The sequence below is a fragment of the Acipenser ruthenus genome, chromosome 28 (genome assembly GCF_902713425.1).
Source record: "Acipenser ruthenus chromosome 28, fAciRut3.2 maternal haplotype, whole genome shotgun sequence".
Taxonomy (NCBI): Eukaryota; Metazoa; Chordata; class Actinopteri; order Acipenseriformes; family Acipenseridae; genus Acipenser; species Acipenser ruthenus.
Window position 1 is genome coordinate 8099284 of NC_081216.1, and position 26726 is coordinate 8126009.

The following is a 26726-nucleotide window of genomic DNA, read 5'->3' on the forward strand; positions in this document are numbered from 1 at the left end:
CAAGACTGACCCTTGGGGGACTCCAGTTAAGAGAGGGTGCGCACTTTATCACAGTAGCGGGGGGGGGGGGGGGGATAACATTTTAATCTAAAAAAAATGTTCTTCTCACTTTGTTTGCGGTCTCTTACATTGAGCTGATTATGATCGCATAAATCAAACCAGGGTGGAAAGGACTGGTATTAATAATGTCAATAAATTGCAGTATGTATGTACGTCTGTCTGTCTGACCAATTTAATACATGTTTAAGCTAATGATGGTAAATTTACCTTTTATTTGAACAATGTAATAAAGACAATAAACAATACAAGTAAAAGACGGAAAGAAAATGTACATGTTAAATATATTGGCAGATAAAAAATGTAATTTAATAATTGATTTGAAAAACAGAAAATAAATCCTAGGACTTGAGGACATTTAAAAGGACATCATATGCCAATTTTAATTAAACAAATTCCATTCATGTACCAATGCAGTATTAGTTAGTATTTTACAGTTAAATGTTCTAATGCTTTTAATGATCAAAAGTATTTTCTTTGCTCCTTTGTCATAAATCATGTTATTTGTTATAAATTTGCAATGTGTTAAATACTAAATGAAAATGCTTATGCATAAGTAGATAAACTGAAGAAAGTCCAAAGACATCAAACATGACAGGCAAATATACGAATAATCATTGTAGTTTATTACTGAGCCTCAGTTAAAAAAAAAATATATACAATAAATAAATAAATAAATAATCGCAAGTTAAAGTGTAATGTTAAAGCGCAGAAAACACAAGCTTATGAATTGAATGTGTCATGTTTCAGCTCAGTTTGAGACATATGCATTATTCACTGTTTCAGTTCATTTATTGACCAAATAATAATAATAATAAATCAGTCTGGTTGACCTATGGAAATCTTAATTTGTTTTATTAAAGGTGTTTTTTATTTTGATATGGTATTTTCCAAATACAATTGTATTTTGTAGTTAAAATACAGTTTATCCAAAGTAGTTTGTATTTGGTGTTTTTATACATTTTTCTCTGTTTTGTATTAATACATTTACCCAGTAATATTTTGGCCAAGCCTACAACAATATGTAGAACGAAAGTCTCATAATAAACCAACCACGAGATGCGAGATAAATGTAAAATGTATTCATTAACTGAGGATTGAAGTAGCTATTAACAAAAACGTTATTTCAGATTTACAACCGTTTTCTAAGTGCAGTGTTTAAAGTGGTTTGAAAAAGATCCTGGGGAGGTGGGGGTGGTTGCATGATTTTACCACATATATCGTTTTTAAGTTTTACTGTCAATTGTTTTTAGATTACGCATCATAAAATGTTTATATAAATTAATTTAAAAATCTTTACTTTTTTTGTGAACACACCCTGACAGTATTTAATTTATTTGCATCATGACAGCACCTTTTGAAAACAGCTCTTTTATATTTCTCTTTGTATTCCAGGTGGTGTTGTTTACATCAACAATCTAGGCAGGGGTTTCGCTGTCGCTCGTCACTCTCGTAATTTGCGAATGTTTTTTGAAACTGACGACAAAAAAAAAAAAAAAAGTGGAATCGTCACTAGTGACGATCGTTTCTGTTTGTACTATAAAAACAAATCCCTTTTGTTAAAGTCACACACAACGTCTCGTTCTTTAAAAGAAGGGATCGCTAAACCATAGAGTCACTGCTGCTGATCAGATCAGCGCTTCGGCCTCAGTGTTGCTGTAGCTTTCAGCATCACATTATTCTTTGCAACCTGACAGCTTCTGCCGCTGCGCTTTCACGACTACAGAGAGTTCTGCTCAAACCTTTGCATCCGCAGTGTTAGCGCCATTGCGCCAATGTTCCGCTGAAATTCTCTTAACGCGCTCGTGTGTCCCCCTTCCCTGACCAGACGCAATCAATACCAATACGCAGTAAATGAATGTATGTTGTATTACCATGACATGTCTGACGACAGGCTAATCTTTTTTTCATAATTAAACTCCCGTGCTTTTGTTCTCCAGTCCAGTAGAATGCGCTCACACCCGCCCTGGTTACACAGGCAGTTTCACAGTAAAGCATGGACAACAACATCAGGCTTGCTAACAACATGGTCCGGCGCAAATATAACCTCGTATCTGTTACACCGACCATTACTTCTGGAAGAATAAGTAATAAGCTTCGGCAGTGACTGTTGAAATATAGGTTATTATAGTTGTGCTTAAAAATACTGTCTGCAGAAGATTTGTGAAACGAAAACGCATCATTACCTAAAAAAGAAAAAAAGTAGCCTACGGTAACGTTATAAAATATGTGAAATGTGTGTTTTCTATGACCAAAAATGCTAAAATTCAGGGCCAAAAGTATTCCGTATGTGTTAAGCACCAACTGTCTCTTGACCATTTCGCCAGTAGGCCTATAACGAGCATGTTAAAATTATATATATACAGTGTATGTGGTTTTATACGGCACTGTATATATGCCTCAATACATCTTGCATTGAGAAAACACCACTGGAATCGGAATAAAGGAAATTATTATGTAATAGAGTTCACGTGCAGCATGGTTTTGGTAAGTATCAATTTCTAAACTATATAATTGTGCAGTATTAAAAATAAGTTAAAAACATAGCAAATCCACAAAACCAACGAAATACATAGTGTATATTTGACATTTTATTTGTAGTGTTTGTAACACGGGCCATCGTTTAACCTGAAGCAGATATACTCGTTTATCATATTATCAACACCACCAACGTGTAAAAATAAAGCAACAATTGTTTTGAAAACTGTCCAAAATATTTACTTGGTGGCTAAAAATGAAAAATGTCAAGATAAAAATGTCATTTTTTATATGGAAATTGTCAAAGTAAAAGGGGAAACTGGAAGAATTTACCATTCAGGACAACAGCATTTAAATACTACTACTATTAAACTGTATCTGTTGGTAATGTGGTTTCTTCTAGCAGCTTTTCAGGGCAAATAAATCTGGTTCTTGAATTTTAATGTTCTAAAACTTTACAGCTGTACATTACCAATTTATTTAAACTGTAGAGCATTATTAAAACGGTTTAAATTAAATAATTGTTTTGGTCAATACAGTGATTTAAGGTATAAAATAAAAACAGGCTTCATAACACCCTTGAAGACTTGAGCTGTGCGCCAGTAGTGACTACTGAATATCTGTAGTGACTAATGTTTTTAGAAAGGATTAGTCACTAGTGACTACAAAAATCTAGAACCCAGGGGAAAGCCTGAATCTGGGTAATCAACAGAATTAATTTTTTTGCGGAGGAGTTTCTTTGCTCTTGTCCAGATATTGCTGATTTAGTTTGGGCTTGGTGTCGACGACTTCTTTTTGTAGGTCTGATGTTTTTGTGTTGTCCAAACTGTCGGAATTGTCACTCTGTGATTGCTCAGTCTTAACATTGCTTTGGCTGGCCTAGACTGCTCTCTTCATTTTGATGTCAACAGATTAGCAGGTAGAAAAAGTGTTCAAACAGTTTTAGAATTCATTATAAAATCAAGTAAGTGTTACTCATGTATCTGTGTGTCAAATGGGAAGGCATTTAACTTTCAACAGTGGAGACGTACAGTAAAGAAAGACTGCTTTACACACTCGAAACGGCACGCAAAGGCTAAGGTGTCGGAGCGCACTCTGACCATTCGTAAACTCCTGGAGTGCTCTGTGGTGTCGTTCGAACAGATGAATTCCAGCGCGCTCGGAGCACACTCTGGCTGCTCCAGCTTCAGAGCTGGATTCTCAGAATGTTCACTTTCAAAATGGCTAACGGCTCACTGTGGTGGATGCTGGTATATATTTTTGTTATTTATTTCTATATTTGTCATTTTTTAATGTTTTCTGAAGGAGAAAAAAAAAAGATATATGCTTGCCTTGTTCAACACCAATTGGCACTGACCAGTTTTTTCTTTTTTCTTTTTTTTTTATAAACAGTACCGCTAAACAAAAAAAACCTGAAGAGCAGCAGTAATTACAGTAGTATTAGACTTTGAGTTGAAAAAAAATATAAATAAAAAAAAAATCGGTTATATCAGCCAAAGAAAAAGCCATTAAATGGCACAACTGCATAATGATCATAAGTTAATAATAGTTAAGGCTACGATTATGTCATGGAGGTCACGGAAGTCACGGATACAGTAAGCACATAGCAGGCACGTGTAGCTCAGCCAATGAAATTTGTTGTAATTGAGCAGTTAAGCGTGTGAAGGCTTAGATCGAAGAGAGGGCGAACTGTAAAAATGGCGACGCAAGTGCATCAGTGAGCAAAGTGGCAAACATCACTGCTAAGCAGAGAACTGGTAAATACCCAAAGGCAACATTTAATGAAAGTGGTGGATTAATGCTTTACATAAATGGAAGGCACAAGGCCTTGAATCGACAGTAGGCGAGACAGCTAAAATACAAAAAACGGTGAGCAAGCTGTTTAATGTAAAGACCGAAAGACCATAGGTCAGAAGTTTACCGACTTACAGACACTTTGTGCACCACCCTGCTAAGAAAAGCTATCTGGAAAGCTTGCTAAAACACTTTGGTGTTATACCTAGCTCAAATCAACTCAGAAAAACGTACTTGCCAAAGCTTTTTGAAAGGCATGTAAATTATCTGAAAAAAAACGCTGAATGACTGTTTTGGAATTAGTCTCGTAGCAGACGAAATTACAGATGCTGAAGGGCGCTACGTACTACATATCTTGGCAGTTCCAGCCATTTCAAGCCAACAAGGGGAAGGGAGTTTGGAATTGAAGTCTTTTTTAATAGAGTGTGTTTGTTTGGAGATGGTAAACTTTAAAACTGTGAGTCACGCAGTGGTGGAAACAGTTAAATACGGAATTCCTTTTGATAAAATTACTGCTTTTGTTACAGACAATGCTGCATATATGAACAAAACCTGGAAATGAAGTCTCAAAGCACTGCTTCTGAATGCAGTGCACGTAACATGCACTGCACTTCTCCTCAACTTAGTGGGTGATACCTGGAGAAACATTTGGAAAAGGAAATTAACTTGTTATTGCTGTAAAACGTGCTTTCACTGCCTGCCCTGCCCGCAAAGCACGGTTACATCAATCACTGCAGGAAAAGGGGAAAGCGCCTGCCATTCCACTGGTAATCACACTGGTGGAACAGCTGGTTTGAAGCTGGCCATTTTCATGCCAGCCACCTTAAGGATTATGTGGATTTTTTTTTTGAGGAGGAGTGTTGAAAATGTGGGCACCTTAATGACAACTCTCACTGCTTACGAAAAACCAGAAATCAGATCACATAAGGTGAAAAATGATTTGGCTGATCTTGCCAGTTGGGCAAAGTCTTTCAGTGACACGACTGACAACGTGCTAGCTAAGAAAGCCCTCCGCGAAAACAGCGATAAAATCGTAAACCTACATGACTGGATCTGCACGATTCTGTCAACCCGCTGCCAATTTCTTCAACACCTACAGAGTGTTTGATCCCAATCAAGCCAAATATCTTGACCTTGTATCACTAGGTGTATTTGTGGATATTACCATGTTTGAGGACAACACATTAGCAAAAGCGAAGTTTAGTAGCTACAGCAGTGCAATTTCTGAAATGAAATGCCTTAACATTGTGGAATTTTGGGTTTATTTTTAAAAGATTGCTTTCCAAATCTGGCAGTAATAGCTCTGAGGAGTTTATCGGTGCCAGCTAACAGTGCGGACTGCGAGAGATGTGTTTTCATCTTAAAAAGATATCTTGCGAGATGACAGACGCTCAATCAAAGAAGACAACCTGGCGATGTACAACATTCTGTTTCAGAATCGAGGAAAGCTCTAACTGCAAGTAAATTGCCGTTTTACACTCTAACAATAATTCTTATCAGTAGTCAAAACTATATTATAACGTTTAATAGGTAATTTAAAATCATCTTTGATGTAGCGAAAACAGTATTGCGTGTCTAAGTTTCCGTGATTTATTGTTTATTGCCCGCGACCTATCTGTGAATTTTGCTAAAATTCCCTGGGCTAAAATTGTAGCCTTAATAATAGTACTATCACCAGTATTAAACCGTTTTAGGTCGTTCGAAAACTAGAGAGAAAATTCATGCTCTGATGCACGCCAAAGATTTCTCGGACGCTCTTTCAGAGCGCTAGATTGAGTTTACGAACACACCCTAAATATTAATAACATTCACATACGTCATAAAACCAGTACACAAAAATAAAACAGATGAAATTAAACATGAAACGTATTAGTAGGATTTGACTGGTACGATTTCCAACACACACATAAGGAAATCATGAATTTTGCGGGTACAGTGACCTACAGGGGAAGTGCTTCCAGAGAATAAGGGCGTGACCTGAGGTGAAGTTTTTTTGTTTTAAACTATGGAGGTCTGGGTAGCAGCAGAACGGAATATCCCCTAGAAAGTGTCCTGAGAGGGATCAGATGATTCAAGGGCATTTGCCAAGCACTCCCACCTTTCACTTCCAGAGCTTGGCAACTCTATGAAATCAACCCAGCCTGACCCCGACCCTAACCCAACCCCACCCCAACCCTAACCTTAAACAACCCAAGCGCTAAAACCTAACCCTAACCCAATGCCCAACCATTAAGAATCTGATGCCCTCAGGACAGTTTCTGGTGGATATTCGTTTGTGCTGCGTCCGGGTAGGGTGTTTTGCTGCAGTATAACATTTATATAATTTTTCCTCCCTTGATTTTTTTTCTTTTCTTTTGCCGATTTTTATGCTATACCGTCAGTTTTATGAAATTAATTCAAGTACTTTTCAGGATTTCAGGGACCTGTATGGACCCCGATATTTACTACATATGATGTGAAAGCATGTAAAAATTAAAACAGCAAAATAATGAAACAAAAGAAAACTGAACAAATAAATATAAATAAATACATAAATAAATAAACAAATAAAGTAAACAGAATCCGACCTGAATCCTCACAAGTATCCGTGGTTGTGGACAGGATCGTCTTACGTTTCATTCGTTTTCTTCAGATAAGACACGATGAAGCCTGTTTGCTGCTTCATCTGTTCAAGCCGAGATTATTGGAGCATGCTGTGCAATGTGAATGTTTGCTTGATGACATACAGAGCTTTCCATTGCGTACAGTTCGGATGTAACTTATTTTGACGTACAGTACGTATTCCGTTCTACAAAATTAGGGGTTCACTTTTTTTTTTTTTACTGGTACAAGATGGCACAAAAAAAAGAAATGATATAGAATTACAGTAAAATTATCCCCCTGACCAAAAAGTAGGGGGATATATATACCCTCCCCCTGCCGCCCCCCCATGCAAGAAGTACTCCTTGCACGCTTTGCTCCATGCAAGGAGTATCATACGCTGAAGCATTACACACTCTCACTCCCTCCGCCCCCACAACCTGTTATTCATCTCTCTCTCTCTCTCTCTCTCTCTCTCTCTCTCTCTCTCTCTCTCTCTCTCTCTCTCTCACACTCTCTCTCTCTCTCTCTCTCTCTCTCTGTCTGTCACCCCCCTTTTTTTTGCTAGGACATGTTGTGGTTGTTCCACCGCGTTGTTTATTGCCTACATGTTTTTTAGTCAAAACCTTTCCCTATGACTAAATAAAAATATATATTTGTTTTATTTATTTACGGTAAAAATGATTTGTCTGTTTCGTCAATATTCATTAAATACATTACATACTTTCAGCTTGTTTGTACGCTGTACTCGTAATAATCAAGCGCATGCAAAAAAAAATGCCTTGTGCGATGCAATGTTGATATGCAGGGAAAACTAAACTTGTCTGCCAGCGTTTTGTTTCATGCAATTTAATAGAACAAATATCGGGCAAATTATTATTATTATTTATTTCTTAGCCAACGCCCTTATCCAGGGCGACTTACAATTGTTACAAGATATCACATTATTTTTACATACAATTACCCATTTATACAGATGGGTTTTTACTGGAGCAATCTAGGTAAAGTACCTTGCTCAAGGGTACAGCAGCAGTGTCCCCCAGCTGGGATTGAACCCACGACCCTCCGGTCAAGAGTCCAGAACCCTAATCACTACTCCACACTGCTGCCCTATCAATGAAGTTTTGGCCGATACCTATACTTATAAAAACCGAAATATTGGCAGGTATCGGTCGACCACTAGTTACCATATTGTCACAGCAACGCTAAAAGGTGAACTGAATTATAACAGTATTAATAATAAAAACTATTACAATAATCATAATACGAATAACAATCCTTCTCTGAATGTTGTCGCTTGTGTAGCCTCTCCCTATCTTCCTGCTGATACAAATGAGTCCTGGAAAGATTGTGAATTGCATTTCTGACCTGAACACCACCTAATATTCCAAATCAAAAAAGTTTGACAATTCAGTCCCGGATCTGGGTATCCATCGGCGCATCTTTTTTCGCTGCAGTCACAGCACAGAAACCTGCTGTGTTGCAAACTATTACTGTGAGACTGGATATAATAAAAACGAAATGTTGAATTCCCAACCAAAAAGCTGTTTTATCTGCAAGTCTGGGAAACTGATGGCAAACAAGGCAGAACATGACATTTTTTCACTATCATAAAGCCAGGTGGTCTTTCTTCCACTCCAAGACTGCTGAAGGCTGGCCAATGAATTTATAAATAGCACATATACAAAAACCTTATACATAGAGGTAATCTTGGACTTTTGTGCAATGTCCGGTTACAGATTGGATTTTAGACTGCAGATGGAACTGGTAGTGGAATGATAGTGGAATGAGATGAGGCTGAATTTGCACACTTGTTTTGTGGTGCAGATGGACATGTAAAGGAGGTGTAACATGTATTTTGCTGTTTCCTGTTGCAGATTGGTGGCCAGGTGGAAGAACTTGGCCAGCAACGGCTGGATTTCCATGCACAGATGTCCCAAGAGCTTTGATCAGGGTAAGGAGAGGGCAAGGAGGGGTTATGTGTTTCTTGGAAACCAAAATCTACTGTAAGGAAGAGTTCTTCACCTCCCTCTATCCAAAAATGAAGCCTAATGGAATATCAGACAATATTTGATTAATCGTTGAATTGTTTCAGCCCTACAGTTAATGAAAGGATCATATGCAGTGGTTGCCTTAAGATGAATATTGTAATTCCTTGAATAGTTTAGTTTAATTTCACTATGATTCAACAGTTCTGAGTAATAGTCTGAGTGAACGAGACAATTGCATCTCAGTTGACTAATATGAATAAATAACTTTTGACTACAGTAAATACAGTCCTAGTGTACAATTGCAGTGCCTTGCTTGCAAGATAACTTGAGGCCATGTAATTGCATTTTCTTCATTTCTATCAATCAATGATAAAATAAGTCAATTAATGTAAAACAAGAAAATTTCGTGAGCAAGAAATGTTTGTTAATTTCACATTTTATTAAAAATCTGCAAAATGAATGTGCTGTGAAATATATTATTCATATATGTGCCGTACATTGCGAAATTAAGTTGCCGCAAAAAAATCCTGTTTTATAGTATTGCTGGAAGAATTGTAAGATGATTTTCTATTCATGCCCGCTACTGAAGCAGCATTGGAAAGTGCTTGATTCAGTAGCCTCATTACACAAGGACAAGCTGTTTTCTCCTGGTATGCTTTTAGTGCTGGCCTGGCTTTGCCCAGGCTCAAACCAGCAAACTGTCTGCAATCCCAGTGCACTAAACACTGATCCACTTTCAGCTTGGAACAGAGCAGCGTGCAGTAAAACATGATGCTGGGTCTGCATGCTTCACAAAAGGTTAATGTGCACAGGTGTTATAGAAATGAAGACACTTCTGAGGTTCCACTAGTTCTACAGTACAAGGCGTATCGGTGATGTTGTTGTTTTTATGTGTCATTACATATTTGAGACATGCCATTGATTCCCTAACAGTCCTAGACTAATAGACATGCAATCTATCTTCGAGTGTTCAGGGTGGTGCTATGTTGTTGTTGCATAGCTGTACCATAAACAAAGAATCAAAAAGACAATCCCACTGTCTTTCCAAAAAGCACTGATCTTGGACCACCTTGCATAAAGTAACGTTATGTAGTCCCAGATTAGTGCTAATTGGCCATTACGAGCCATGAAACAGTAAATATCTTCAAATAGCATTTAATTTTGTTAGCTTTCCCCTACTTTTATGATAGTTCTTGTGGGTCTGTAACTTTCAGTTAAAATCAAATGTAAAAAACGCCTGGGGAATTGCTGGGACACGACAGTATTCCTCAATAAAACAGTAAAGGTAAAAACAAAAAATCAAAATGACACTAGAAGCTGCTTCTTCTGTTCAGGGCTGGACTGTTGAGCACCTCCTGGTGTGAGAGTCCGCTTGTGATGGTAAATCACAGTACAGGTTATGGGTATGGGGGTCAAGGTGAAAGATCACATTATGGCCTAGGGGCAATGGGATTTTACATTATTTTTAAGTGTGTCATTTCAAAGTATGGATAAGAAAGATACATTAGACGTTCTGTAGGGTTATTTAAACTTGGGAAGTGGCATCTCAGATAGTGGACTAGAGGAGTCAAGTAGCTTTTTCATGGAAGATGGATCTGACTGGGTGGCATACTTGGTCAATGCTCAAATGAATTGCTACTCTGAATACGTTCTCTGAATTGAGTAATACTACTTCCTCTCTGCACTGAGTTAAACTAGACACCAATGTTTTCCATTTAATTTTAGCGGATAAAAAATATAGATCTGAATGATCTATTAGATTTATCTAGGTGCATCTTGATGGACTCTTCAGAAAGAGAAAAGGGAATTAGAACAAAAGTTATAAAGGAAAAGTTGCATTTTTGTCCAAGACCTGTTTTTTTTTATTATTTATTTATTTATTTATTTATATATATATATTCTGGGTAATGGAATCTGTAATTCAGCATGCTTTGTTTTCCATATGGACCCATGAATCACAACCAGGTTCCTCCGAATTCAAGATGGTGACTCCAGATGCACTCTGCCGTGTTCATTTCACATGGAGTTTTCTGTTGGAGAGCCTATGAGTGAAATCTGTTATATCAACTCGTTTTGCTTTTTATTTTATTAACCACTTTTTATAATATTGCCCTCTGGGTCGTTAAAGTTTTAATTGTTAAGTTGGGTCCTGAAGCAAGTGGTGATCAAAAAATCTATAACATTTACATTTTATGTATTTATTTATTTTTTTTCATTAAAAACTGGAAATGCATGTGCAGTCATCTTTACCATTTGCCCACTTACTTGCCTGGTTAATTGAATAATTTCAGACTAGTTTTGAAGGGTAGTTAGTCTTCATGGTTATATAATGAAAGTGAGTGTCCCTGTCGGATGTTTTGAGTCTAATGTGGCTCCTAGTTACACAGCTCTCAGTAATGTTGCATTTAAGATCATGAGTCGGTGGACAGCATTGTGGTCAGCCACAGTGCCCACTGGAGCAGAAAACAAGAGATCCCAGGGAGTTAAAATAAATCAGTGCCTGAGGGAGTGCTGCATACTGAGTGGAGTGGCTCACTGGTTTCCGGATACTGGGAGAATAAATAATTATTTCTCATTCTGTACAATCCACATTTTTAAATAGCAAATTACTAAACTGTAGTTGTGTTATCTCTTTTTTTTATTGTGTGAAATTCTATAGGCATATTCTTAGACTTGACAAGGTGCAGATTAGCTGCAGGCATGGTCAATGTTCTTGGTGCAATTACTGTAATACGGGTTTCTTTATTTTTGATAATTCTGTGTCACTGTGCTTCTCACATGAGTTCAGTTCTAGTAGCCTGCCATAGATACACTTTTATATAAAAGTTTACCAGGGTAAATCTGCATGGTAATTTTGCAGTTTTCCCATGGTTATATAATGCACTATGCATAGTTTACCATGTTTTGCCCTGTTTCCTAATTTGCTTGACCTTACTTCTCCTGGGCTTTACAATGCTTACCTATGCTTTTATCGTGCTTTCGCGCTACTAAAGTGGTAGCTGCAGTCAGCTATGAAAATACTCTCTGCGGTAACTGAAGTCAATGTGGTATGCAGTTTTTTTTTAACCGCTAGAAGGCGTTATCTGACTAGAAACTGGTTTGTTACCAATTTACTACAGTGCGGATGTCTCAAGCTAAAGCTCGTGAATATCGCAAAGCTTACATTGAGTTAAAGTAATGTTTATACAGCACTGTATGATTCCGCTAACAGCTGGAATTTTAACGTAATGGAAATAAAAACAGTAACCTGATAACTGCACAAAGTAAAACAATACTGTAAGCACCATCTTTAAAATATTACGTTGCATGTAGGCTGTCGTCCTTTTTATTTAAAAACAGTGAACAATACAAAATAGACTGCACTGCAAATGTTTCTTACTTTACCATTTACTTCCTATCTCTGCATAATTGTGTGCCATTAAATATCAAAAACATTAACCTCAAGGTGAAACTAGAATAACCAACAATGGTAAACTTTTTTTTTATTATTATTAAAGCAGCATAAACATTATCCAAAGGGACTCTTTCTGTCGTTTTGCATTTTCTGTAGATGGTTTCCTTCCTTCATTTTTTATGGATCCATTTCAAACACAAACAAATCCACCAACTGAAGTCACACATGCGTACAGGTGGAAAGTGCGGACGTGATAGATTCTATGGGTTTTTTTCCATCTGCGGTTCACTTTGAGCTGCTAAACAAAAATGAAATATGTATGCATATTGTTTTAGAGATCAATTCAAGATCATTATTTTCTTTACTTTCATTTTTATTTGTGCATTTCTGAGTTGTCATGTGTACCCCCTATAACTCTTAGAAGTACCCTCAGGTATACACGTATCGCCAGTTGAAAATCACAGAGCTACAGTATAGTATGAAAATATAATAAATATGAATTTGGTTTAATCAAACCTTGCAGTTATTGTTGCTGTTGATCATTCGTTTACCCGTGCAGCATTACTTGCGGACTAAGAAAAAAACTCATTTAAAACAGCAAATTCAGCTCTGCAGGACAGAATTGATTCAGTTGCGCATAAAATAAAAACCCACTGCGTTTGGGAATTCAGTTTAACTTTTTACATGCTGTTATTTCCGTAGCCTCCAGTACTTGGAGCGCATTTTCCCCCCTGGTCTGCCCAAGAGGCAGTGGATACATTAAATGTGTCCCGGCTGAGAATAAAGAATATAAAAAAAATCAAAAAAGAAATCACTGAACTACTGTATTTTCATAGAACACCAGTTATGACAAATGTGCATAACATATATACAGTATGACATCGATTTTCGCCGAGTTTTTTTCCCCCACTTTTTGTGCATATACAGTATTAACAAATACAAAATGAACAGGAGTGATACCGAGTAGTGCATCATTATAGTTGGAAGTTATCAAGTACTGTACAGGTACTGTAGTGTAAATACATATTTACATTAAAGACTGCAGATTGTTTCAGATTCTTGCAGGACTGATCTCCTGTACGCTTAAAGGGCAAGTGTTTTGTGCGGTATTTATACTTGTAGTACTTTTTATAAAACCTGCTCTATTGATGTTAGTTCAATAACTATCACTCCTCCTGTTTGAACAATCAATTGACTAAGAGCAGAACTCCAAACCATGTGGCTTTATAGCAACGCTCGATTGGCCTCTGCGCTTCCTAATGCATTTTCTGCTCTCATGTTGGCAGGACTAATGAAGTGCAGCTGATTTAATTGTCGTAAACGGGATTGCAAAGCTGCGACATTTTTACGTTATTGCACAGACATTTTAATAGATAGCTGAGGCTCCTTACTATACATGTATTATCATAAGTTTGAACTGGTACTTATCCCTAATTTACTGTGCTGTATCCTTCCATAACCCCACTATTGTAACAGATTCTTAAAGGGGTATAAAGTGTTTCAGTTTCCAGTAGATTGCAACCCATTTAAACATGGTTTGAGAATACAATCAATGCACCCAGCTATTGTAACTGTTTTTTATGTTCGTCCTATTTGACTGTTAGGAAGAAGAGCAAGTTTCCATGCAAAGCTGCCATGTGATTACACTTAGTTTATGTTCTCCAGGATTCGCCTGTGAGCTTGCTGTTCAGTTAAAAATTTGAATAATAAAGCTTGAGTTTTATTAAAGGGCAGTCTGTGTTGGAGGATGTGGCTGTAGAGCTGGTCTGTGCTGAGTCTGGTCCTTGCTAACTCCTTTCCCTCTCAGCAGGGGCAGTACATTGAAGCCAGCGTCCTGCACAGAGAAAAGACCATCTAGAGTAGAGATCTGGGTGGGAATAGCAGAGGTTGCAGCTTTAGGGAGTGAGTATCCACATAGCTTTGTACTTTTGAGGGGGTTGGAAATGAGAAAATTACACCTTTTTTACAAAGATTAAAAAAACCCTCTATAGTGGTGATAGTAACTACAACGTTTAAGGTCTCCACAAACAAATAAATCAATTTTGATTCTAAATGCACACGGGGAAAACCCTGCTAAGGTCTATAACATAAGGGAGATGTTTGACTTTAAGTATAATTTTAAAACTAGGGCTAAGTGGTGTAGTCAGATAATTCACTTGTGTAAATAATGTGTTTGGGAATATAGGGTTGGCAGAGATGGGGTTAATTCTGTCCCTGCCAATCACAGGTGTGGCCATCCTCCAATTGGGTAATTGAGTGCTAATTGGAGACTGGCCCCCTGTATAAAAGCAGGGAGAAATCATTTGTTTGGGAGAGAGGAGTTAGGTGAGTGTAACTTTGTGAAACTGTTTGTTTGCAACTTAGTGAAGGCAAATGCCCAGCGTACGTTTGTGTATTTTGCTTAAATCTTTATTTTGGCCCTTGTGCCTTGTTTTGTATTTGTTTGTTAATAAATGTGCGCAAGTTAATACCAATTGCAACAAATTAAGCAGCTCAAGATAGTCCCTGGCTGCGTATTAAAAAATTGCAACAAACCCAAAGTAAGTGCTGCTGCCCTCTAGAGGATACTAAAACATGTTAATAAGTTAGTCCAGCAATTTCTGAATTGGCTGCATGACTGCTATTTTGTATTTCAGTGACTTTATTTTGGAAAGATACGTAAAATCCCCAAATGTATTGCCAACTTTTATGAAACTGAACTATTCATAACCAAAAATGATATAAAATGATTTGAAATCTTCTGGGGGGGGGGGGGAAGAAATGTGTCAAAACGTTTGCAACAAAACCAGTTTCATCCTTATTCAACTTAACGTAGGCCTATTTTATTATTATTAATAATAATAATAATAATAATAATAATAATAAATCATTCAAGTACGACTTTATAGTGTCTACTTTCAGCCTCTTCCACAGATCTTTTGAATTTGCTGCTGTACCTGACCGCCTCTCAGGGAAGGCAGCATTAAATCTGCTTATAAGTGTATTCCATGCAGTTGTGCACTGGAGAATTGCTGTGGAATCTTTTCAGCCATCCTTCACAGTTCCAATACAATCTTTTTATACACTCTATGAAATAAAGTTTTTGCTCCATTGTATAATTTTGCACACGACTACTGGCCATGATTGCCTTCATATGGATGTACTGAGAAATTAAGCTTTTATAGGCAATACCTGAAATATGTAATTAGCATTTCTGATTCGATTTACACATTTTTTAGTCCAGAATGCGCCTTTGGTCCTATAAAGGAATGCATTTGTTTTGTGTGTGAATTAAATGAGTACCAATAAAAGTTGTTTGTCCTCTAACGCAGCTTCATTAATTTTGGTGGTGTTTTAGAAAATTAGATTATACATGTGAATTTGGTAATGAAAATGGGAAAATATTCTCATGCAATTCAGTCTTAGTATTTACTTCCGTGCGTAAATACATGTCCGTACATAATTTTTAAAGTTTAAAAAATGTAAATTAAAAACTTCTTAAAAACAAAAACAAACAAACAAAAAAAAGATTTCAATCTTGTAACAAAAGATAACACTCTTAAAGGGTACCTGTAGCTAAAAATAACAAAGCTCTCCAAGTGCTTTGCATATCCAATAAATGGTTCTTGATGCACCAATTTGGTCAACAAGTCGCATGTTTAGCGATGTTTTCAATTTCTTTGTCCACTTTCTGGGTCAAGCAACACTTGAGGAAGCTGACATATTGGAGCCTTTCAGGCAGTGACGTCAAGTCATGATTTCCCTGATAGGCCAAAAGTTGCACGCATGGGTTTATGGGATACAGCTGTGAAAACCCATAGCGTGCAACATGGAGAATGCAAAGCATTCAGGTGCTTGAATAATAAACGTAAAAACAAGTTATTTTGTGTGCCGAAGTGTATTGATTCAATTTTTTTTTTTTTTTTTTACCAGTTCCTGTTTTTTAGGTTGTCTGTGTGTTTCCTCCTTTTCTCTTTCCGGCAGTACCGCTTCCTTTTTCTTAAAGTTTCATGATAATAAACCTTATAATATTAGGTAGCCTACACAAGGCTGTCAACTCCGGGAATTCTAATAGAATGTATAGGCTGTAACCAGCTACTACTGATGATGATGATGATGAAAAATGTGTCTCGGATGATTCGACCAGTTACGGTACAGAGTGCTTTGTTCTCTGTAGGCTTCTATGTACTTTGAAGTACAAATTAGAGTGATTTTACTTTAAATATGCGTGGTGTGGAGGTTTTGTATAATAATTTACACACGGACAAAAGTTATTGCAGCAGTTTTTCCATAAATATTTTACATTTCTGCAAAACACACTTACTACAAGTGCACCAAGTATTTGGAGCCTTCTTGGTTTGGTTTTCTCGGATTAGACTGGTTGCAGGCTCATCCTCATCTGAATCTTCACTATCGCTGCCTGACCAAGTTAAACTGGGGCAGTCCAACTTCAACGGTTCATAGAAGTACCCTTCTATTGGACTTTTTTCATCCATAATAATCGGATAAATGCTGTCGCAAATTATTGTGTTAGCTGCAGCTATAGACTAGCAGAGTTTGTAAATAGGGAAATCAACGACCCAATGTCATATCCTGTGCGCCACATGAGACGCAATGCATAGACGCAATGCATAGACGCTTCACATTGTTTTAATGCTTTTAGATCGTAAATTGGCCCAGCAGGTGCCTTTTAAATTGTCACGTTTTCAGCCACATGTTTTCTATTGAAATTATTCTATATTCACTACCACTATAGGTACCTTTTTTAAAATATCAGCTAGTCCCCAACTTTGTTCCCCAATCTATTTTCATTGCAATTGGTACTAAGTTAGTATGTATCTGGAGATGATCCTGAGACAGATAATACCGCATTAGCTAGTCTGCAGCTCCGTATTAAATCTACAAGCTTGTTGCAATTGACCCAGAGGAAGTTGAACTGGGTGCTTTGACTGCCTCAGGCTGGAGTTCTGCCAAGCGGCCTCACGTAATACCTATGGGGTGCATGCCAGTTCTTGTACAGCAGGTCTCCATTACAGAAGTGTGTGGGGGGGGGGGGGCAGTTTAACCATCTACAACTACCTTCAAACTTCACTTAAAAAAAGCTTTAATAATAAAACCGATTTTAATTAGACCTTCTGAAAAGACCTGAGGGTAGACTGGATGGCAAACAGCCGAAAGAAAAACAGCTATTTGAGTTTGGATTAAACTTTCTGCACCATCACAGGTTGCTTAGCAACTCCTTAAATCAGTAGAAACTGAAAGTTGGAGCCGGCTTGTTTCACCCTTATTACGTTAGGGTCTACAGCACACATCTGCCATTCTTGGTGACTGAAGTCTCCAGTGGCATGATTTGAATAAAGTAGCTAACAGTGATCACTTACCTCAGATACTTGCAGCAAATTCAAGGATAAAAAAAAAAATATATATATATATATATACACTATCGGTCAAAAGTTTTAGAACACCTCAATTTTTCCAGTTTTTATTGAAATTTACGCAGTTTAATGTCTCAATGTACTCTGAAATTAAAGCATAGAACAAATAAACAATTGGAGATAAAAAAGAAATCATGGAATCGTTTTGTTTAACAAAATTTAATCTAAATTTTTGACTCATCAAAGTAGCCACCTTTTGCAGATATAACAGCCGAACACATTCTTTCTACAATTGAAATCAAATATTATCGGAAAGTTCTTTCCAACACTGTTGCAGAAGTTCCCACAAATGTGTTGCACTTGTAGGTTGCTTTGCTTTCACCCTTCTGTCCAGTTCATCCCAAACCAGCTCGATGGGGTTTAAGTCTGGAGACTGTGCTGGCCATTCCATGATTTGAAGCCTACCGTCTTGTTCTTTTCTTCTAAGGTACAGTACTGTGCAAAAGTTTTAGGCAGGTGTGAAAAAATGCTGTAAAATAAGAATGCTTTCAAAAATAGACATGTTAATAGATTATATTTATCAATTAACTAAATGCAAAGTGAATGAACAGAAGAAAAATCTAAATCAAATCCATATTTGTTGTGACCACCCTTTGCCTTCAAAACAGCATCAGTTCTTCTAGGTACACGTGCACAAAGTCAGGGATTTTGTAGGCATATAGTAAGGTGTATGATTAAACAATTATACCAAACAGGTGCTAATGATCATCAATTCAATATGTAGGTTGAAACACAATCATTAACTGAAACAGAAACAGCTGTGTAGGAGGAATAAAACTGGGTGAGGAACAGCTAAACTCAGCTAACAAGTTGAGGTTGCTGAAGACAGTTTACTGTCAAGTCATACACCATGGCAAGACTGAGCACAGCAACAAGACACAAGGTAGTTATACTGCATCAGCAAGGTCTCTCCCAGGCAGAAATTTCAGGGCAGACAGGGGTTTCCAGATGTGCTGTCCAAGCTCTTTTGAAGAAGCACAAAGAAACGGGCAACGTTGAGGACCGTAGACAAAGTGGTCGGCCAAGGAAACTTACTGCAGCAGATGAAAGACACATCATGCTTACTTCCCTTCGCAATCGGAAGATGTCCAGCAGTGCCATCAGCTCAGAATTGGCAGAAAACAGTGGGACCCTGGTACACCCATCTACTGTCCGGAGAAGTCTGGTCAGAAGTGGCCTTCACTTGCGGCCAAAAAGCCATACCTCCGACGTGGAAACAAGGCCAAGCGACTCAACTATGCACGAAAACACAGGAACTGGGGTGCAGAAAAATGGCAACAGGTGCTCTGGACTGATGAGTCAAAATTTGAAATATTTGGCTGTAGCAGAAGGCAGTTTGTTCGCTGGAGAGCGGTACACGAATGAGTGTCTGCAGGCAACAGTGAAGCATGGTGGAGGTTCCTTGCAAGTTTGGTGCTGCATTTCTGCAAATGGAGTTGGGGATCTGGTCAGAATTAATGGTCTCCTCAATGCTGAGAAGTACAGGCAGATACTTATCAATCATGCAATACCATCAGGGAGGCATCCGATTGGCCCCAAATTTATTCTGCAGCATGACAATGACCCCAAACATACAGCGAAAGTCATTAAGAACTATCTTCAGCGTAAAGAAGAACAAGGAGTCCTGGAAGTGATGGTATGGCCCCCACAGAGCCCTGATCTCAACATCATCGAGTCTGTCTGGGATTAATGAAGAGAGAGAAGCAACCGAGGCTGCCTAAATCCACAGAAGAACTGTGGTTAGTTCTCCAAGATGTTTGGGCCAGCCTACCTGCGGAGTTCCTTCAAAAACTGTGCAAGTGTACCTAGAAGAATTGATGCTGTTTTGAAGGCAAAGGGTGGTCACACCAAATATTGATTTGATGTAGATTTTTCTTCTGTTCACTCACTTTGCATTTTGTTAATTGTTCAATATAAACTATTAACATGTCTATTTTTGAAAGCATTCTTACTTTACAGCATTTTTTCACACCTGCCTAAAACTTTTGCACAGTACTGTATATACACACGTGCTCAAATTTGTTGGTACCCTTACAGCTCATTGAAATAATGCTTCATTCCTCCTGAAAAGTGATGAAATTAAAATCTATTTTATCATGTATACTTGCATGCCTTTGGTATGTCATAGAATAAAGCAAAGGAGCTGTGAAAAGAGATGAATTATTGTTTATTCTACAAAGATATTCTAAAATGGCCTGGACACATTTGTTGGTACCCCTTAGAAAAGATAATAAATAATTGGATTATAGAGATATTTCAAACTAATTAGTTTCTTTTAATTAGTATCACACATGTCTCCAATCTTGTAATCAGTCATTCAGCCTATTTAAATGGAGAAAAGTAGTCACTGTGCTGTTTGGTATCATTGTGTGCACCACACTGAACATGGACCAGAGAAAGCAAAGGAGAGAGTTGTCTGAGGAGATCAGGAAGAAAATAATAGACAAGCATGGTAAAGGTAAAGGCTACAAGACCATCTCCAAGCAGCTAGATGTTCCTGTGACAACAGCTGCAAATATTATTAAGAAGTTTTAAGGTCCATGGAACTATAGCCAACCTCCCTGGGTGCGGCCGCAAGAGGAAAATCAACCCCAGAGTGAACAGAAGGATAGTGCGAATGGTAGAAAAAGAACCAAGGATAACTGCCAAAGAGATACAAGCTGAACTCCAAGGTGAAGGTACGTCAGTTTCTGATCGCACCATCCGTCGCTTTTTGAGCAAAAGTGGGCTCCATGGAAGAAGACCCAGGAGGACTCCACTTTTGACACAAAAACATAAAGGTAGACTGGAATTTGCTAAAATGCATATTGACAAGCCACAATCCTTCTGGGAGAATGTCCTTTGGACAGATGAGTCAAAACAGGAGCTTTTTGGCAAGTCACATCAGCTCTATGTTCACAGACGAAAAAATGAAGCTTTCAAAGAAAAGAACACCATACCTACAGTGAAACATGAGGAGGCTCGGTTATGTTTTGAGGCTGCTTTGCTGCGCCTGGCACAGGGTGCCTTGAATCTGTGCAGGGCACAATGAAATCTCAAGACTATCAAGGCATTCTGGAGCGAAACGTACTGCCCAGTGTCAGAAAGCTCTGACTCAGTCGCAGGTCATGGGTCCTCCAACAGGATAATGACCCAAAACACACAGCTAAAAGCACCCAAGAATGGATAAGAACAAAACATTGGACTATTCTGAAGTGGCCTTCTATGAGTCCTGATCTGAATCCTATCGAACATCTATGGAAAGAGCTGAAACTTGCAGTCTGGAGAAGGCACCCATCAAACCTGAGACAGCTGGAGCAGTTTGCTCAGGAAGAGTGGGCCAAACTACCTGTTACCAGGTGTAGAAGTCTCATTGAGAGCTACAGAAAACGTTTGATTGCAGTGATTGCCTCTAAAGGTTGTGCAACAAAATATTAGGTTTTTGTCCATGCCATTTTCATTTGTTTTATTATTTACAATATTATGTTGAATAAAAAATCAAAAGCAAAGTCTGATTTCTATTAAATATGGAATAAACAATGGTGGATGCCAATTACTTTTGTCAGTTTCAAGTTATTTCAGAGAAAATAGTGCATTCTTCGTTTTTTGTGGAGGGGTACCAACAAATTTGAGCACGTCTGTGTATATGTGTGTGTGTATATATATATATATATATATATATATATATATATATATATATATATATATATATATATATATATACTTCATATATACTCTGCCTCGCTTCTCCCACACAACTCCACTGCTCCGCTCACTCCACTGGCTCCCGATCACCGCTCGCATCCAGTTCAAGACTCTTGTACTAGCCTACAGATGCCTTGACCAGACTGCACCCAGCTATCTCCAGACCCTCATCTCTCCCTACACCCCCACTCAACCTCTCCGCTCCTTCTGCATTAGAAGACTGGCTCTACCTCCTCCTACGCTCCCCTGCCTCCAGAGCCCGCTCCTTCTCCACCCTCGCCTCGCAGTGGTGGAATGACCTTTCTACAGATGTCAGGACTGCCCAGTCCCTGACCACCTTCCGGCGCCTCCTCAAGACTCACCTCTTCACACAGCACCTGTAGAACTCCTCTTTTTTTCCCTCTGGACACTTATTACTCTTCCTTAAATGTGCTTTACTTGCTCTTATCTTTCCCCTATTTTACTGCATTTAATCCTGTACTTTAGAGTACTGTAATCTGTCAAGTGTTATTTAATCTGTAGTATTTTGTATTTAATTATATCCTGATGTAACTATCACTGACACTGTTATCTGCTCCGTTATTGAATCATGTTTTGTCATATACTTGTACTTGCTAGAACAGATGTGATTGTATTTTATCTTGCTCTTAATTGTATTAATACTTGTACTGTGATTCTTGAAATGTATTTTTGTTTACGACTGTAAGTTGCCCTGGATAAGGGCGTCTGCTAAGAAATAAATAATAATAAATAATAATATATATATTGGTGCTGGGGGTCTCCCGAGTGGCGCATCCAGTAAAGGCGCTTCACGTGAGTGCAGGATGCGCTCTATAGCCTGCAAGTCGCGAGTTCGAATCCAATCTATTCCTTTGCCGATTGAGGAGGGGAGCTCCCAAGGGGCGGCGCACAATTGGCCGAGCGTCGCCCGGGGGGGGGGAGGGTTAGGTTGGTCAGGGTGTCCTCGGCTCACCGCGCACTAGTGACCCCTGTAGTCTGGCCGGGCGCCAGACTAGTGACCCCTGTAGCTGCCCGAGAGCTGCGTTGTCCTCCGACGCTGTAGCTCTTGGGTGGCTGCATGGTGAGTCTGCAGTGTGAAGAAAAGCGGTCGGCTTGACGGCACATGCTTCGGAGGACAGCGTGTGTTCATCTTCGCCCTCCCGAGTTAGCGCAGGGGTGGTAGCGGTGAGCTGACCGTAATAAATAATTGGCCATTCCAAATTGGGAGAAAATAATAAAAATAATTGGCAACGACTAAATTAAAATATATATATATATATATATATATATATATATATATATATATATATATATATATATATATATATATATATATATATATATATTGGTGCTGGGACGAACACAGGATTTTCATGTTCAGATATTCACTCATAATTTTAAATATTTGTTCGTTTTTCAAAAAGTAATAAAAGCCATTATATTGCTCAGAACGCAGGCAGAGACAGCATAGCAGCAGAGGACGTGGCCGTGGCCCCTGTGTGTGTGTCTTTATTTACAGCAAGACCTTACAATATGGAACACGTTAAAATAGAAAAATATCCCAGAAGTAAAGAATAAGTTGTGTAGGACTTACTTTACCCCAGTGAATTAGCTACAAAACAAAGGATGCCAAATAAGAGTTCAAATTAAATGTTGTTTTGTTTTTTCCCGAAATAAATAGTACATAAAGTACACTGCATTTTTTTTTTCAATTAATTCCTTGCCATTGCCGTTTCTTCACAGTAAACAGTGGCCAGAGACACGTTTTCATAAAGGGTTACTTGTGCCTTTTGTAGCTGAACAGCAACGGAAACTGAAATTTAACTTTTAAAAACAAATAAAACAAACATGGAAATGGCGTTGTAAAGTGAAGGGGGAAAAAACTCACTGTTTTGGATCTCGTTTATTACATTCCACATAACAAAGTCGCAACAAAAAAATGTATATGTAATCTATATAAAAACCCCTAAACAACATTTTCAGGAAGTTGGGTACTGTTTAAGCGAGGCATTTCAGAATGACATGCTTGTTTCTGTCCCATGAGATTCTGGCTCGCTCAAAAGCAGCACAACGCGTTTTTGTCCCAGAGGCTTTCAGTAGAGATCATATGTGTGTGCACACATAATCTGGTTTGTTTACTTTTTGCTGTCTAAAGCTTTTAAATAGAGGCTCAGGAGCTGCTGTGTTGATGATGTGATTTTTTTTTTTTGTTGCGCAAATTCTGATGAGACGGTAAAGTCATTTGTAGTGACTACGAACATCTGTTTTTTGTATCTGAATATATATATTTGTCCCTATATATATATATATATATATATATATATATATATATATATATATATATATATATATATATATATGTATATATAAAATAGTGCTGTGCAAAAGTCTTAGACATGTTGCATTTTTCTACTCTGATGCATTGTGATCATTAGCAGTTTACTCAGCCTCCACTAGTGTTTTCTACTATTATGACAACCTTAACTTTCAAAAAGAGAGAAAAACATTGAGTGAAATAGCTTGCATCACTTTATTTTCAAGGTGTGGTATCCGAAGCATAATCAGAGTAACATCATCTGTAATTGACAAACCCAGGACTGGAAGACCCAAAAAGCTGTCTAACAAGTATGAGCAATACTAGAAGATAATATCCTTAAGGAATAGAAAGAACACAAGCGTTGAATTGACAACAGAACTGGCAGAAGGCACAGGTGGTGTTGTCCATCCATCAACAGTCCAAAGCACCTTTGACCATTGTTCCATAGTCCAATTTCTGTATTCTTGTGCATATTTTAGCCTTTAGTCTTGTTCCCCCATTCTTAAGATGTTCTTACTGTAACACATCCTTTAAGTCCGGATTTCAAGAGTGACCTTCGTAATGTTCATTTGATGGTCAATGACACCTGTGCCTTCTGCCAGTTCTGTTGTCAATTCAACGCTTGTCTTTCTATTCCTTAAGGATATTGAGTGGAAAAAAAGAAAGCTGCATCAGTCTCTGTGTGAAGTGATTTAAACAAATTGCAAAATGACAAAATGACAGTATGCCCCCCGTGCGAATGCCCGTTTGTGCCGCTCTGCAATATATTTTATTTTGAAGAGAAATGCACAATATTTAATTATGCCCAACTTGTCTTGCATGAATAAAGCAAACATTTTTTAATAATTAATATAAAGAGTTGAAGTGGTGGCTAAACACAAATGTTATAGGGTTAACCAATGACGCATGTCTCTTAAATACAATTTGCATATTTGTCTGCGTGGCAGCGCAGACATGCTGTTCTAGGTTCGGGATCTTCTACTTATTCTCATTTCCGTCGAAACTTTCAAGTGCTTCTAGTCCTACAGCTTTGATGCTATCGACGTGTAAATTGACAGTTAGGTAGCTACGGTATGTCTGGGGTGTGATTTGAACGGATCAGTTGTTAGGGGGAGTTTCTTTAAGCCTCGTTGAAATCTATTGTGGACCCTCTGACTTCACGCATGCGTATCAGGAATGACTGACGTCACAATTCCCATCATCTGATTAGCTTTCAGTTACAGTTACTCGCCTATTTACTCAACGTGAAATTCTGTACTTTTCCAACAAAAATATAACTAGTAAGCTCGTTTTGAATCTCACAATCGTATTGCATTCTTTAAGCTCACGTTTAATCCCTGACACAGAGACGCCTTTGTGGTCTTAATATATTCAGCATGACATGTTTCTATTCAGAGGACAACATATAAGAAAAACGTTGTTTTGAAAAATAACCTTTTGTGTAATTACATTAATTGTAGACTTTATTATTATTATTTATTATTATTTATTTTATTTTATTTTACATTTACCGTATACAGTATATTCCTTGTGCTATTGTTTTGTACGGGTCTGTTGAACGGATCACCTGTTGCGGAGGGATTCCTGTAAGCCCAAAAAAAAAAAACCCAAGGCCTTTTATTACCATTGCCATTCAGACAGAGTTTATGTTCATTCAATAAGCCTCCTTTTTTTTCTTTTTTTTTTATTGAACGAACATAAAATATGATTGCATTTATGAGACGTGTCATTTTGGGAGGGGGGGCGTATTACCTCGCGTGAATGCCCGCTCTGCAATATTTTATTTTGAAGAGAAATGCACTACGTTTTCAATTATGCCCAACTTGTGGTGGCACATCCAGGCCATGAACGTGATTTCGCCTAGAGAATACGATCATATTCAATGTAAGTTTCTGGTGGTACGCTAGGACCCTGGGGATCGAGGCAGCTGCATTTTCAAAATTTCCACAGGAACTGTCAATGCATTAACAAAGGTAAGGCGTCTCTTAATAAACAAATAATAACAATACGACACAGGCTGAAGAAACTGTCTTTGCTTCTATGTTTTTTGTTTTCCTGTTCATTTCACAATGTATAAGTAGCTTTGCATCTTTCTATTTTCTCTGATTCGCTCTTTGTTAGTTTTGTCATTTTACGTTTCACAATTTGTTTAAATCACTTCACAGAGACCGACACAGCTTTCTATTTTTCCCCGATTCTCTCTTTTGTTGGTGTGTCATTTTCCACTTCGCAAGTTGTTTAAATCGCTTCATACAAAGACCGATGCAGATGTTTTTGTCTTCTGCTTCGACCTTTTCTTAGTGAATTTTACATTTTGCAATTTGAGCAAAATAATTTACTCAAACACTGAAAACATTTCATTGCGGGCATTCCAAATTTGGTCATGTTAGTGAATTTGTTGCAATTTTAAATCATTATTGAGGCATTAAGGCATTTGATTGGCCTGTCATTTGTTTTCTTATTGAGATGAAGCAAAAATAATAATAATAATTCAGCATGTTGTCTGCAATATAAACGGATGTCTGTACACTTTCTCCAGCTTACTTTGTACTTTGCAAGATGGAACTGGAAGTCGAAGATTCTTATTGTCTTGGTGTGCAGGGAAAAACACAGCTTGTATTTGAAGAGCTTGTAGTCCTAATATCTAACTAACTGTTTTTTACAATATAAAAAAAAAATTGAGACAGATTTATTCCATCTTCCTTGTGTAACACTGTCAGGAACTACTGCTGCTTCTCCTCATTAGGCACCCAGTAGTGGTGGACTGTGTAACTGCCGACTCTACCGATCAGCTGCTTAGCAATGAGGGCAGCAACACACAAGCTGTGTGCTCCTACTGTATCTCAAATTCCCTGTTTCTTGAGGGATTACTTTTCTTTTTTGACTGGAAATAAACAGAGCGTGTCTCCTTGCCTTACAATCCTCAGGAGCTACAGCGGGTTCATCATTTGCTCTGGGTCCCTTTTTAAATCCCTTGTACGATATTGTGATTTTTTTTTATTTATTATTTATTTATT

General features: G+C 37.9%; 1 protein-coding gene across 4 annotated transcripts in view; it reads left to right on the plus strand.

The window, feature by feature from the left end:
- Positions 1-26726, plus strand: part of LOC117434577 (speckle-type POZ protein) — a 165419-nt gene that overhangs the window by 50969 nt on the left and 87724 nt on the right. The window contains exons 2-3 of one of the 4 annotated variants that reach the window (XM_034057158.2): positions 8787-8863; positions 14102-14196. The exons of 1 other annotated variant lie outside the window; for it this stretch is intronic. The gene's annotated coding sequence lies outside the window, so the exon portion shown is untranslated. The remainder of the gene's footprint in view (positions 1-8786; positions 8864-14101; positions 14197-26726) is intronic. 2 more of the 4 variants (XM_059002810.1, XM_034057159.2) reach the window with 2 other exon arrangements.